Genomic DNA, 12,718 nt, shown 5'->3' on the forward strand with positions numbered 1-12,718 from the left:
TGTTCCCCATGATTCTTTTGACTCGGTAATTGATGTTTTGACTTCCCGATGTTCTTTTGTTGGGCTTTTGAGTGTCTTCTTGATGTTTCGTATGTCTAGAACTATATGGTAGGAATCCATGTAGGTTTTTGGTGTCTTGAATCGTGTTAAGTGTTCAACCTTGTGATTCGTTGAACCATGATGAGTCTTGTATGTTCTTCAGAACTATGTTTTTTTTATCCGTTTGATAAGCATGTTAGTTCGGTGTTGAAATGCTAGCGTGTGTGGTTTGTTCTTTCCTATTGTGGGTGATGACTTGTGTCGATCATCGTTGTTGTCGGATTGTGATCCTTTCTTGTTGAGTATGGTTTCATATCTTTGTTGTGATCCATTGATTGATTCCTATGATGATGATGATGTGTGTTGGTTGTACCTGGATTGCACGATTAGTGGAATGGGACATTAGTCACCAAGGTACGGCAGTGATTCTCGTGGTGGCCATGACGTGATTATGGAGTTGTGACATGTGTGTCGGGTTCACGTGTTTTGGGGTGGCTTCGGCCGTGTGTTGTGAACGGTACTCTCATGTACTATGAGTTGGTGGAAATTGTTGGTGGTTGTTGGTGGGGGAACGACGGTTCCCGGAGGCATAATGTTGGACTTGGATGTACAGGGGTCCTGGAGGTAATGGTTGGAACTAGCTATAAGGTTGGGGGTAGCCCGGAGGCATCATGTCTTAATGTGTTTGGGATGTGTTTCCCCTTGTCCTTGTTGTGAGTGATATAGAGTCTTTGCGGTTGACTTCTATCTTTGGCTTTGAACTGATATATACAGTATTCCGTTTCGAAATTGATTTTGTATTAAACTATCTATATATATGTTATTGACGCGTATTGATGGGTTACCAGCATTATTCGTTGATCGGGCGTCGTCCCATTTCTTTATGTGCTTTTCAGGTCCTGAGTAGTCGGCGAGCACGTTAGACATGGCTAGATTAGACTCCCTAGACAGTTTAGATTGTGTTTTGGGCCTGTTTGCCTCTTTTGTTGAATACATTAGATTGTTGATGTCGGTTTTTGCATGTGCGTTCACATTGGTGTGAACGTGGCATAACACTCCCTGTTTTCCTGATTTTTAATATTAGACTTTCGCTGTGCTATGCTTTATGTTTTTGTTGTTAGTTTATCTTGCATATTTAAGTTTACAATGGCATGAAAATCGGGGGTGTTACAGTAACAATAGCTGTATTGCAAGTGTTTGAGTACAGAACATTCAACGTGTCTTAGTACAGAGTATTGAGCATGTCTCCCTAGCTGAGGAGAGGTCCTTTTTATATGAAGTCCTAACGGTAATGTCATGATGAGAAATAATGAGGAGCCATTATTTCTCTCTCTTCAATGGCACAGTAAATGGCCTTGTGGTAATGTTCCATCCATTAGTAATCTGCCCGTTGGAGTTCTGCCCGTTGGGTTTCCATGTAGTGCCGGGTTAGGTACCCGTTTGACAACCCGGGTCGGGTGATGGCATCATTACTCTGTCAGTAGGAAAATGATTTTTGGAAAATGAGTTATTTTTCAGAAAAAAAAAATTTCTTTTCAATGTTTGGCTGCACATTAGAAAATTTTCTTTGTGTATTTCATTCATTTTTCAGAAAATGTCTTTGTGTATTTGGTTCATTTTTCATAAAATAAACAGGAAAATGAGAACAATTGTATATTTAAACATCTAAATTGTTATATATCCAAAAAAAAAAAAACATTTTTATTGTTTTGTTTAGAATATAACAACTTTTATTTTAGATTCCATGCAACATAAGTTTTGGCTGTATTCAGTGGTGGTGGGCGGCGGTGGATGATTGGTTGCTCCACTACTGCAAATGGAAAACGACTTCCTCCAAAAACGGGGAAGTCATTTTCGAGAAAATTTCTCTCTCAAGGCAAACACTGAATACTCAGAAACTAATTTTTGGAAAATCATTTTCCGGATTTTCAAACGCACCCTTAGTATAATTAACTAATAATTATTATGATAACTAAGCTAATAATCTATCTATACTTATTATTAAAACAAAATCTTTCTTTTATTCTTGCCCAAACACTTGTTCTCAAACAATAGAAAAAGAAAAAATGAAAAAAGGAAACGAAATTAAAATAATAATAATAATAATAATAATAATAATAATAATAATAATAAATAAACAAATAATTTATATCTATATCTATACTATAATTAAAAACAAAATCATATTTACATGCTTTTCAGTCCAAAAAATAGTAAATAGTAAAGGTAAATTAAAAAGGGAACGTAAACTAAAAAAAAAATAGAAATATGTAACAATAATATTCTACATCATCAATTAAAAATGGAACGAGAATTATGTAAATTGGAAAAGGAAAGTAATATTAATAATTGACTGAAAATTAAAAATAGAAAAAGGAATAGAAATTAGGTTAATTGAAAAAGTAAATGAATATTAATAATTGACTGAATTAAGAAATGAATTAGGATAGCAATTCATTCCTATAACTGAGTTGTTAGAGAACGAGCACATTTGCCTAATTTATAAAAATACTTGATGGAGTATGGACCCCGGGGCCCAGAATCCATGGAAAAGAGGAGAGACCCAAAAAGAAAGAGCGGCCCAAAGAGAAGAAGGGGCCAAGCCCAGAAGATGGAAAGCCCAGGGGAGGCATAGGTCGAACTAAGAAGTCGGCTCGAGTACTCAGTCGGCGCGTGTGCCAAGAGATCGTTAGATCATTTAAGAGACTGCTTTAAAGACACAGTCAAAGAGCCGTTGGGAGGCCCAGTAACGGCTGCCCAACGGACTTGAGAGTTAAACGAGAGTTAATGGGCCAATTTATGGCCTTAAATGTATGCTTTAGTTGATTCCAAGGAAACCCACTATAAAAGGGCTCCTCGGAAACTGTAAGGGGGAGAGGGGGGGGGGGGGGGGCAAGTTCAAGCCAAGAGAATACACACACACACTTACAAGAGCCATTATTCCCTTCCATTTTTGAAAGGTGAATCCACCAACCAAGGTTATGTTGGACCTCCCTAGGCCCAAAAACCCTAAAACCAACAATACTAAACAATGATAAATAAAATCTTCAAAGTTATAGCAATGCATGCATACATCTAGACAATAGCTATTAATTTGAGCAATTATTTGCACAAGTTCAAGCAATAATAACATCAAAATACATAAACGATCCAAACCATAATATATATTATAATATATATATATATATATATATATATATATATATATATATATATATATATATATATATATATATATATATTATAATATATATATATATATATATATGTGTGTGTGTGTGTGTGTGTGTGTGTGTGTGTGTGTGTGTGTGTGTGTGTGTGTGTGTGTGTGTGCGAATGGAGCGCCCAGATGCGAATATGCGAATGCTTGATATTCGTCCACGTGTCCAGATCTAATGGATGAGAAACACTGATTTTTAAAAAAATGCAGTGACATTTTTGTAAATGAACATCGAAGTGCAAGTAAAATGTATTACAAGTGCATGTAAAATGTATTACTGGTGCAAGTAAAATTTACATTGAGCATCAATACTAAGTGCACCTATAGTTATAAGTAGTTGCACCTAGGTGCATGAATGTTTGCGGCTGGTAAACGATGCCAAACAGAACGAACTCAGATCAATGAATTGAATATTAACAAGGCAAAATTACATGCACTTGCAGGCGAAAGTAGGTGCACCCGATTAATGAATGCAGGCAAAAATTACATGCACTTGCAGGCGAAAGTAGGTGCACTTGTAAGTGAAAGTAGGTGCATCCAATTAATGAATGTTGTCACCATAGTTATCATGTCGTCGACTAGGCGACGCCTTGGCGTCCTGTCGGTGGAAACAGGACGCCTCGAGGCTTCGCCGCGCCTGAAAATGGTGAAGCGAGCTCTGGCGTCACCTAGGCATCCCAGACGACGCCAAGGACGCCGATTCGGTGTCCAAACCCATAAACCCTACCCATTTTATAGGGCACATTTCCAATTTCGGTCCACTTTAATTTTTTTTGCCACTTCAACCACTGTTATTGAATGTGTTCCACTTTTAGTGCATCGTTAATATTTCTGTCAAGAGGCCGTATAATCAAAGGGTATTTTGGTCTTTTTATGTTTGTCTCTTCTCTTTTAATCCAGGCGCTTCGTCTTCCTCCTCCGATATTCGAAGATGGCTCTTCGAACAACGAGAATGGGAAGCCAAAGCTACATTGTTTCGTTCGTTCCAACATGGGACGGCGAGGTTTCTTAGGTTTTAGGTTTAATGTTCTCATTTCTTTAGTCAAACATAGTCTTGGATGAGAAGAAAGGTCAAAATACTCCTAGATTACACGGCCTCTTGATGGAAATACTAACGGTGGGACAAAAAGTGGAACACATTCAATAATAATGGTTATAAAGTGGCAAAAAAAATTAAGGTGGACTAAAATTGGAAACGCCCCTATAATAGTAGGACCAAAAATGGAATTCACTCTTTAAAAAAAATGGTATGACTGCGTGGGCGACTTCCCTCGAACTGACAGAGAAGAGGAAAGCCAACCAAGTGACCCACAGCCACCGCCGTCACCGTCCCACCGCTGTGGGTCGTCATCGGTGTTTCTTTCTTCGTCTTTTCTCTTCTTCTTTCTTCTCCCACCGCCGTCGTCGACTGCCATTGATTGCTATAATATGCAAGCGCACAGAGTCAATCACAGTATAAATTCCTGGAGTATTCCAGGGTCGATCCCACGAAGAACACTATTAACTGTTGTCTTAAATAATCAAATTGTTGATATAAAAAAACGTAAATAAATAGAATTAATGTAAATAAAAAGAATATTTTTGAATTAATAGCAAAGAAAATTCCAATTGAGTGAAGACTAGGGATTTAGGCTTCACCTATTAGATAATTAACTAACTCTCATAAATATTGATTCTTATGACTATAGTGATGATTGCTTCAAATATATCCCAATACTCCGTCGAGCTACTAGGTTGTATCCAATTAACTGTGATCATCCGTCGATATCTCACCAACATTAATTGAACCCATTAAGCAACAATCAAGTATCACCACAAATACCTAAAGCTATGTCTAGTTTAGGTCAATTGTGTTTATCGTACGAGTTCTAGGTTCATAATTCACCTGTCAGTTCTTCTTATGAACCCTAATATTAGAATTATGCAGTGGCCAGTCTCACAATCCACAATTAAAATACATAAAATAAATATAATCAAGTTCAATTATTAAATTAAAATTAGATGAATCAACACATCATGAAGAATAATCAATTAATTTAATCTAGGCTAATTCAAATTCCTAATTAAATTTCTAGCCAATAATCATAATTAAATGTATAAATTGTTGAATAAATAGTATTCTGGAAATTTAAACAAGAATAAAAATAGAGACGGAAGAAAGTAATTCAAGCCTAGAGAACGATAGCCACAATCAATGCTCGGAAATCTCCGCAATGAAGTCTCAAATCTCCTTGCTGGTGTTTCCTCGTCCAACGAATCTGCTGCCGCTCCCAAGTTCCCTTTTTTTCCTCCATTGTTTTGCTCTTCTTCCGTTCTGCCGTACCCCTCCTCTAAACCTTATCTCTCTCTTTTCTCTTTTTGCTGCGCCAATCTGAAAAAGAAACAAACAAAATTAATATAAAATAAAGTAAAGTTAAAGTAAGACACTTATTATTATTATTATTATTATTATTATTATTATTATTATTATTATTATTATTATTATAACCTAATAACATAACTTAATTAAACTAAATTATTAAAATACTTATTTAAAATTTAAGATATAAAACTACCAAATAAATAAAATAAAACTCCTGTTTAAATTAATAAAAATGTAACATTAGCCTAATATTTATTAAAACTCATATAAACTAGTAACATATAAATAAATATAATATTTATAATAAAATTGACCCTAAAACTTAATTTATTTATGCAAATCACTAACTAAAATTACTCTAAATAATGTCTAGAAATTAAGCTTATCAAACTTCCCCACGCTCAAGGTTTTGCTTGTCCCCAAGCAAACTTATTCAATGAAATCAAACTACCAACCATAATCATGTCAACTAGGCATTCAATTCAAGGGAATGGGTGAACACATAATACATCATGAGAGTTCAAAGTCATATGCACACAAGACAATAGAGAATAGTAGTCATCACGGTTGTTCACTCAATCTCTCATATATATATATATATATATATAAGAAAGGCACACATCATCCTCTAATGAGAGTGCACTTGCCATAGGCTTGCTTGTCCACCAAAATTCCACTACCAAAATTATATGAACAACACGAGTCAAAAGGTCTTTATTTCTTGGTTGTAATGGGGCCAAGGGTATGTGGTTTAAGAAAGAAAGGATATAAGGAAATACAAATAAGGTCCAAGGAATCAGTAGAGCCATAATTTCACCATATTAAGAGCAAGAATTTGTATTCTACCAAACTCTACCAAAACAAGCCATCACTACATTCTTCCTCATCCTTTTCGCTGATAAATTCTCAAAACAACTTTCAAAATCTCATTTTCATCTACTTTTTTTTTCATTTTTTTCTTGGTTTTTTTTTCCTTTTTTTCTTTTTTTTTTCTCTTTCTGTGTTTTTTTTTTTTTCTGGTAAAATCGAATAGATTGCTCCTCATTTCCACATAACCCTCAATGGTACTCTACCATAATCATCAAATTTCTATCATGCCTTCATTACTCACAAATCATTTTAAGAATAAAATGAGCACAAAAGTTTGGCAATCAAAGATTTTTCAACCCACAAACTAGAACATATCATTTTGTTCTTTTTTTTCTTTTTTTTTTCACCCCTTTGATCATAACCAATTCCTCATCCAAAGCAACTCAGTTGTAGAATCACCTTTCAACTCCAATCTCACCCATACTTCATCACTTTTGGTCATCTTGCACAGATAAATGAAATAATGACATTCACTGACTCAAGGACGGGTTAAGAGGCTTCTTTTTATGAGTTAAGGTTCTTTGGGATTGGCTAATGAAGAAAAATGTCTTATATTTATTTTAAAGCTCAAAGTGGTTCACTAGGGGAAAGATAACATGTATAAGGATGTGGTCATTTTTAAGGCCATAAGGCTAAATCCTAATGCCTAAATCATTCTCGTGTCATCATATAACATGTAGCTCTGAAATGGTATGAAGCAAGTTCTAGAAGTAACACAATCAAAGAGGGCAAATAAACTCTCAAAATGAAAATAAGTTGCAGTGGGCAACCTCTAGGCTTAAAAGCTCACGGTGTGACAGAATTTGACTACTAACTCTATGCAAGCATACATATAGCCAAACACATTCATTGACATTATGCACTCCCAAAACTCTAGAACTTATCTCCCAATCAACAGTCATTAGAAGACATTTTTTTAAACTTTATTTTGCTGAAAAATTGCAGAAAAATGAAAGAAATAACGCTGAAAATCCCATAAAATGCAGAAAATTAGTGCAGAAAATGTAGAAAGAAAAATTCAGAATACATCCCCTAATCTTACTTTCCCTTCCCCACACTCAAACTCAACATTGCCCTCAATGTTAAATATAAAAGCAAGTATGAGAAAATGAAATAAACAGGAAACTTCCCTGTTAGTTGCCAGTTTCTTCCGGGGCTACCTTTTGGTGAAGCAACCATGAATGGTCTCTTTTTCTCTCTGTCAATCTCTATGGCCTCATACGAACAAACTTTAATAACAATGAAAGGACCAAACCATCTAGACTTCAATTTCTCTAGAAAAAACTTAAGACAAGAATTAGACAACAAAACTTCTTACCCTACATTGAATTCTCTCCAAAAAAAATTTTGTCATGCCAAGTTTTAGTCAATGTTCTCCACAATCTCTCTTCTTTTGCATGAAGTAAATGAGCATAAGAAAACATAAGAAAAGAATCATTGTTACTCAAAAATTCGTATTTGAACCGCAATGAAGGTGCTTTAAGTTCAAGTTGATGTGGTGTTTCACTAGGTGAATGCTTAACAAATTCTTCTTCTGAAGGTTTCTCAATAACATCAACAAAAAGACATGATTCGTCAAAAGTTGGTAATTTTACAGCTTTAGAGATAGAGAATTCCTCTTTTTCTATTCCTACTCTAAAAATCAATTTGCCTAAAGGCATATCTATTATTACTCCTCTTGTTAACAAAAAGGGTCTACCAAGTATAAGAGATGTATCTGTATCACTACCCATATCAAGAATCAGAAAATCAGCAGGAAAATAAAATTTACCAACTTTTACCAAGATATCCTCCACTACTCCAAGCGGGTACTTGACTGATCTATCAGCAAGTTGAAGAGAGATTGTTGTTGGCTTCATTTCAGATATTACCAACTTCTTGAAAAGAGTTAAAGGCATAAGGTTAATACTGGCACCTAGATCACATAAGCATTTATCAATGACAGTATTACCAACAGTGCAAGGAATAGAAAAACTTCCTGGATCCATTAACTTAGGAGGTAATTTGCTTTGTAGAATAGCACTACACTCCTCATTTTGGTGCACAGTAATAAACTTTTCCAATTTCTTTTTATTAGACACAATTTCCTTAATGTACTTGGCATAAGATGGCATATTGGCAAGTGCTTCTACAAAAGGAATATTAATCTGCAATTTTTTAAAAACATCTAAAAATCTTTTAAAGTTATTGTCCTGGTTCCTCTTTTGTAACCTTTGTGGATATGGAATGGGGGGTACATAAGGTCTTACTATAGAGGAAATGAGGTTTTGATTAGTAGAATTCTCTTTAGGCATTTGCTCCTCTTTCTTATCACTCTCTTTTTCACTCCTCATGGGTTCATTTTCTTTCATAATTTCATTCAATATCTTACCACTTCTCAACGTGACAACCATAGCTCCTTCCCTAGGGTTTATTTCAGTGGTACTAGGAAGCTTACCTCGATCTTTTTCTGCAACCAATTAGCTAACTGACCTACTTGCACCTCTAAATTATGAATGGATGCTTGGCTGGACTGAGCAACCTTATCAATTTTTGCATCCATTTTCTTCATCATAGTGTCCTGGCTAGCCATGTATTGCATGAACATCTCCTTCCAGTTGAGGCTTCTTCTCTTGAGCAGGAAGTTGAGGTTGTTGTGGTGCATGCGGCTGCTGGAAGGGTCTGTATTGTTGATGCTGGAATCCTGATGGTCCTTGTTGCTGAAATCCAGGTTGTCCCATTGGTCTTGCATTACCTGGATCTCTCCATGAGAAGTTAGGATGGTATCGCCAACCTGGATTATAGGTATGGGAAAATGGATCACTCCTTGGGTTTTGCCTACCCATGTTGGATCCCATGTAATTGGCTTCTTCATAAGATGGTTGCGATGACTCTGCATTCATACAAATAGAAGAATTATGACCATATGCATTGCAATAAACACAAAATTCTCTATTCGAACTATCACGAGTCATCAACAAGTTCATCTATTTAGTCAATTCAGCCACTTGTGTTGTCAACTCAGATTGTGTGCTAATTTCATGCACAGCAGCTCTTCGACCTCTAACTGCTTTTTGTCGAGAATTACTAGCTAAGTTCTCATAGATAGCTTCTAATTCATCACTATTTTTATCACCTGTGTAACCACCTGCAGCAGTGTCTACAAGAGACTGAAAATTAAGAGTTAAACCATCATAAAAGAATTGTGTCAACAATAACAATGGGAATTGATGGTGTGGACATTGTGTCAAAAGCAATTTAAAACGATCCCATGCTTCATGAAATAACTCAGTCTCTCTTTGAGTGAAAGTGCATATCCTACTCCTATAGTCCATTGTCTTTTGAGATGAATAATATTTAAACATGAAAGCATTGTAAACATCATCCCAAGCTCTTAAAGAACCCTCTGGTAAATTTAACAACCATTGCCTAGCATCACCCCTCATGCAATATGGAAAACATTTCATTCTAAGCTCTTCTTCAGATAAATTATTTAAAGGTAAAGTGTGTACCGTACTATAGAGCTCACGCATGAAACCCAAAGCATCTTCACTTCCCAACCCGTTAAAGGTAGGGAGCATATTCAGATGGAAAGTCTTGAGTTCATAATTCCTAGCTGCATCAGATAATTGAATGCAAGAAGGATTAACAGCTATTACCGGTCTTTGGATGTCTCGAAGACGTGGTTGAGCTGTTTGATTTTGAGGAGGTGGAACTATTGGTGGTACGGGGTCATCCTATTGACCCACTCTATTATTTTCAGCCATTTCAAGCCGCCTTTGTACCCTGTTTTTTCTGCAAGAACGCTCAATTTCAAGATCAATATGGAATAATTCAGTGTTTTTATGCCTCAGTGATCGCCTTAAGTTCATAAACAAAACAAAATAAAAAAAGAAAAGATAAATAAAAATATAATGATAATGAACCTAACCACAAAAATAAAAACAAAAAGAAAAATTTTAAAAACAGCTAAATAAAGTGTTCCCCGGCAACGGCGCCAAAAACTTGATTGCTATAATCTGCAAGTGCACAGAGCCAATCACAGTATAAATTCCTGGAGTATTCCAAGGTCGATCCCACGAAGAACACTATTAACTGTTGTCTTAAATAATCAAATTGTTGATATGAAAAAAACGCAAATAAATAGAATTAATGTAAATAAAAAGAATATTTTTGAATTAATAGCAAAGAAAATTCCAATTGAGTGAAGACTAGGGATTTGGGCTTCACCTATTAGATAATTAACTAACTCTCATAAATATTGATTCTTATGACTATAGTGATGATTGCTTCAAATATATCCTAATACTCCGTCGAGCTACTAGGTTGTATCCAATTAACTGTGATCATCCGTCGATATCTCACCAATATTAATTGAACCCATTAAGCAACAATCAAGTATCACCACAAATACCTAAAGCTATGTCTAGTTTAGGTCAATTGTGTTTATCGTACGAGTTCTAGGTTCATAATTCACCTGTCAGTTCTTCTTATGAACCCTAATATTAGAATTATGCAGTGGCCAGTCTCACAATCCACAATTAAAATACATAAAATAAATATAATCAAGTTCAATTATTAAATTGAAATTAGATGAATCAACACATCATGAAGAATAATCAATTAATCTAATCTAGGCTAATCCAAATCCCTAATCAAATTTCTAGCCAATAATCATAATTAAATGTATAAATTGTTCAACAAATAGTATTATGAAAATTTAAACAAGAATAAAAATAGAGACGGAAGAAAGTAATTCAAGCCTAAAGAACGATAGCCACAATCAATGCTCGGAAATCTCCTGCGATGAAGTCTCGAATCTCCTTGCTGGTGTTTCCTCGTCCAACGACTCTGCTGCCGCTCCCAAGCTCCCTTTTTTTCCTCTACTGTTTTGCTCTTCTTCCGTTCTACCGTACCCCTCCACTAAACCTTATCTCTCTCTTTTCTCTTTTTGCTGCGCCAATCTGAAAAAGAAACAAACAAAATTAATATAAAATGAAGTAAAGTTAAAGTAAGACACTTATTATTATTATAACCTAATAACATAACTTAATTAAACTTAATTATTTTTTTTTAATACAAAGAAGGGGATACCCTACATATACAACTATTTACCTCAACTAAGGTTCGAAACTTACACCTCCCACTTAGGGGAGCAACCTAATATCAGTGGACTACAAGCCACTTGGTAATTAAACTTAATTATTAAAATACAAGTCACTTGGTAATTAAACTAAATTATTAAAATACTTATTTAAAATTTAAGATATAAAACTACCAAATAAATAAAATAAAACTCCTATTTAAATTAATAAAAATGTAACATTAGCCTAATATTTATTAAAACTCATATAAACTAGTAACATATAAATAAATATAATATTTATAATAAAATTGACCCTAAAACTTAATTTATGCTTATCAGCCATTCTTGATTTTTTTCTTCCTTTTCCTTCTTTCTTTCTTCTTGGCTTCTTCGTTCAGACTTATTTACTTTATATTTACTTTATTACTCCTAAAAAGTTGTAGCCTTGAAAAAGGGAATAGTTTTCTGCCTCTGTTTGTAAATGAAAGCTACTGCAGCTACAACTTCCTAGAGTATAATAAATAAGTCTGCTTATTTCCATTGCCTATTTCCAATAAAATAATATATATATATATATATATATATATATATATATATATTGTGAAGAATTAATTATATATAATATATGTGGCAGCAGTGCAGCACAGTGCTCTGCCAGCACATTATATATATATATATATATATATATATATATATATATATATATATATATATATAATGTGCTGGCAGAGCACTGTGCTGCACTGCTGCCACATATATTATATATAATTAATTCTTCACAATATATATATATATATATATATATATATTACTCATCACCTAGGCGACAAGGCAGTCGGGGAGCGCCGCGACTTAAAGGGCACCGTGACAACTATGGCTGTCACGTGACGCGCGCTGATTGGTTAGCATTTCTCTCCTGGGTACTTATTTGCACATGAACACGACCCGGACATTTCTCTTCTAGGCAAGTATATTAAGAATATTTGAATCGATATATAATTATTTAAGTTAGAACATCAAATATTATATAGTGATTTGTTTGTTTGGTTGAATAAAAGTTTTGGCTTATTTTATATATATATATATATATATATATATATATATATATATATATATTTCTTTATTTATTTATTTTTTTTTTTTTTTGGGTCGCGGTGCGAAT

The sequence above is a fragment of the Ipomoea nil genome, unplaced genomic scaffold, assembly GCF_001879475.1.
Source record: "Ipomoea nil cultivar Tokyo-kokei standard unplaced genomic scaffold, Asagao_1.1 scaffold2662, whole genome shotgun sequence".
Lineage (NCBI taxonomy): Eukaryota > Viridiplantae > Streptophyta > Magnoliopsida > Solanales > Convolvulaceae > Ipomoea > Ipomoea nil.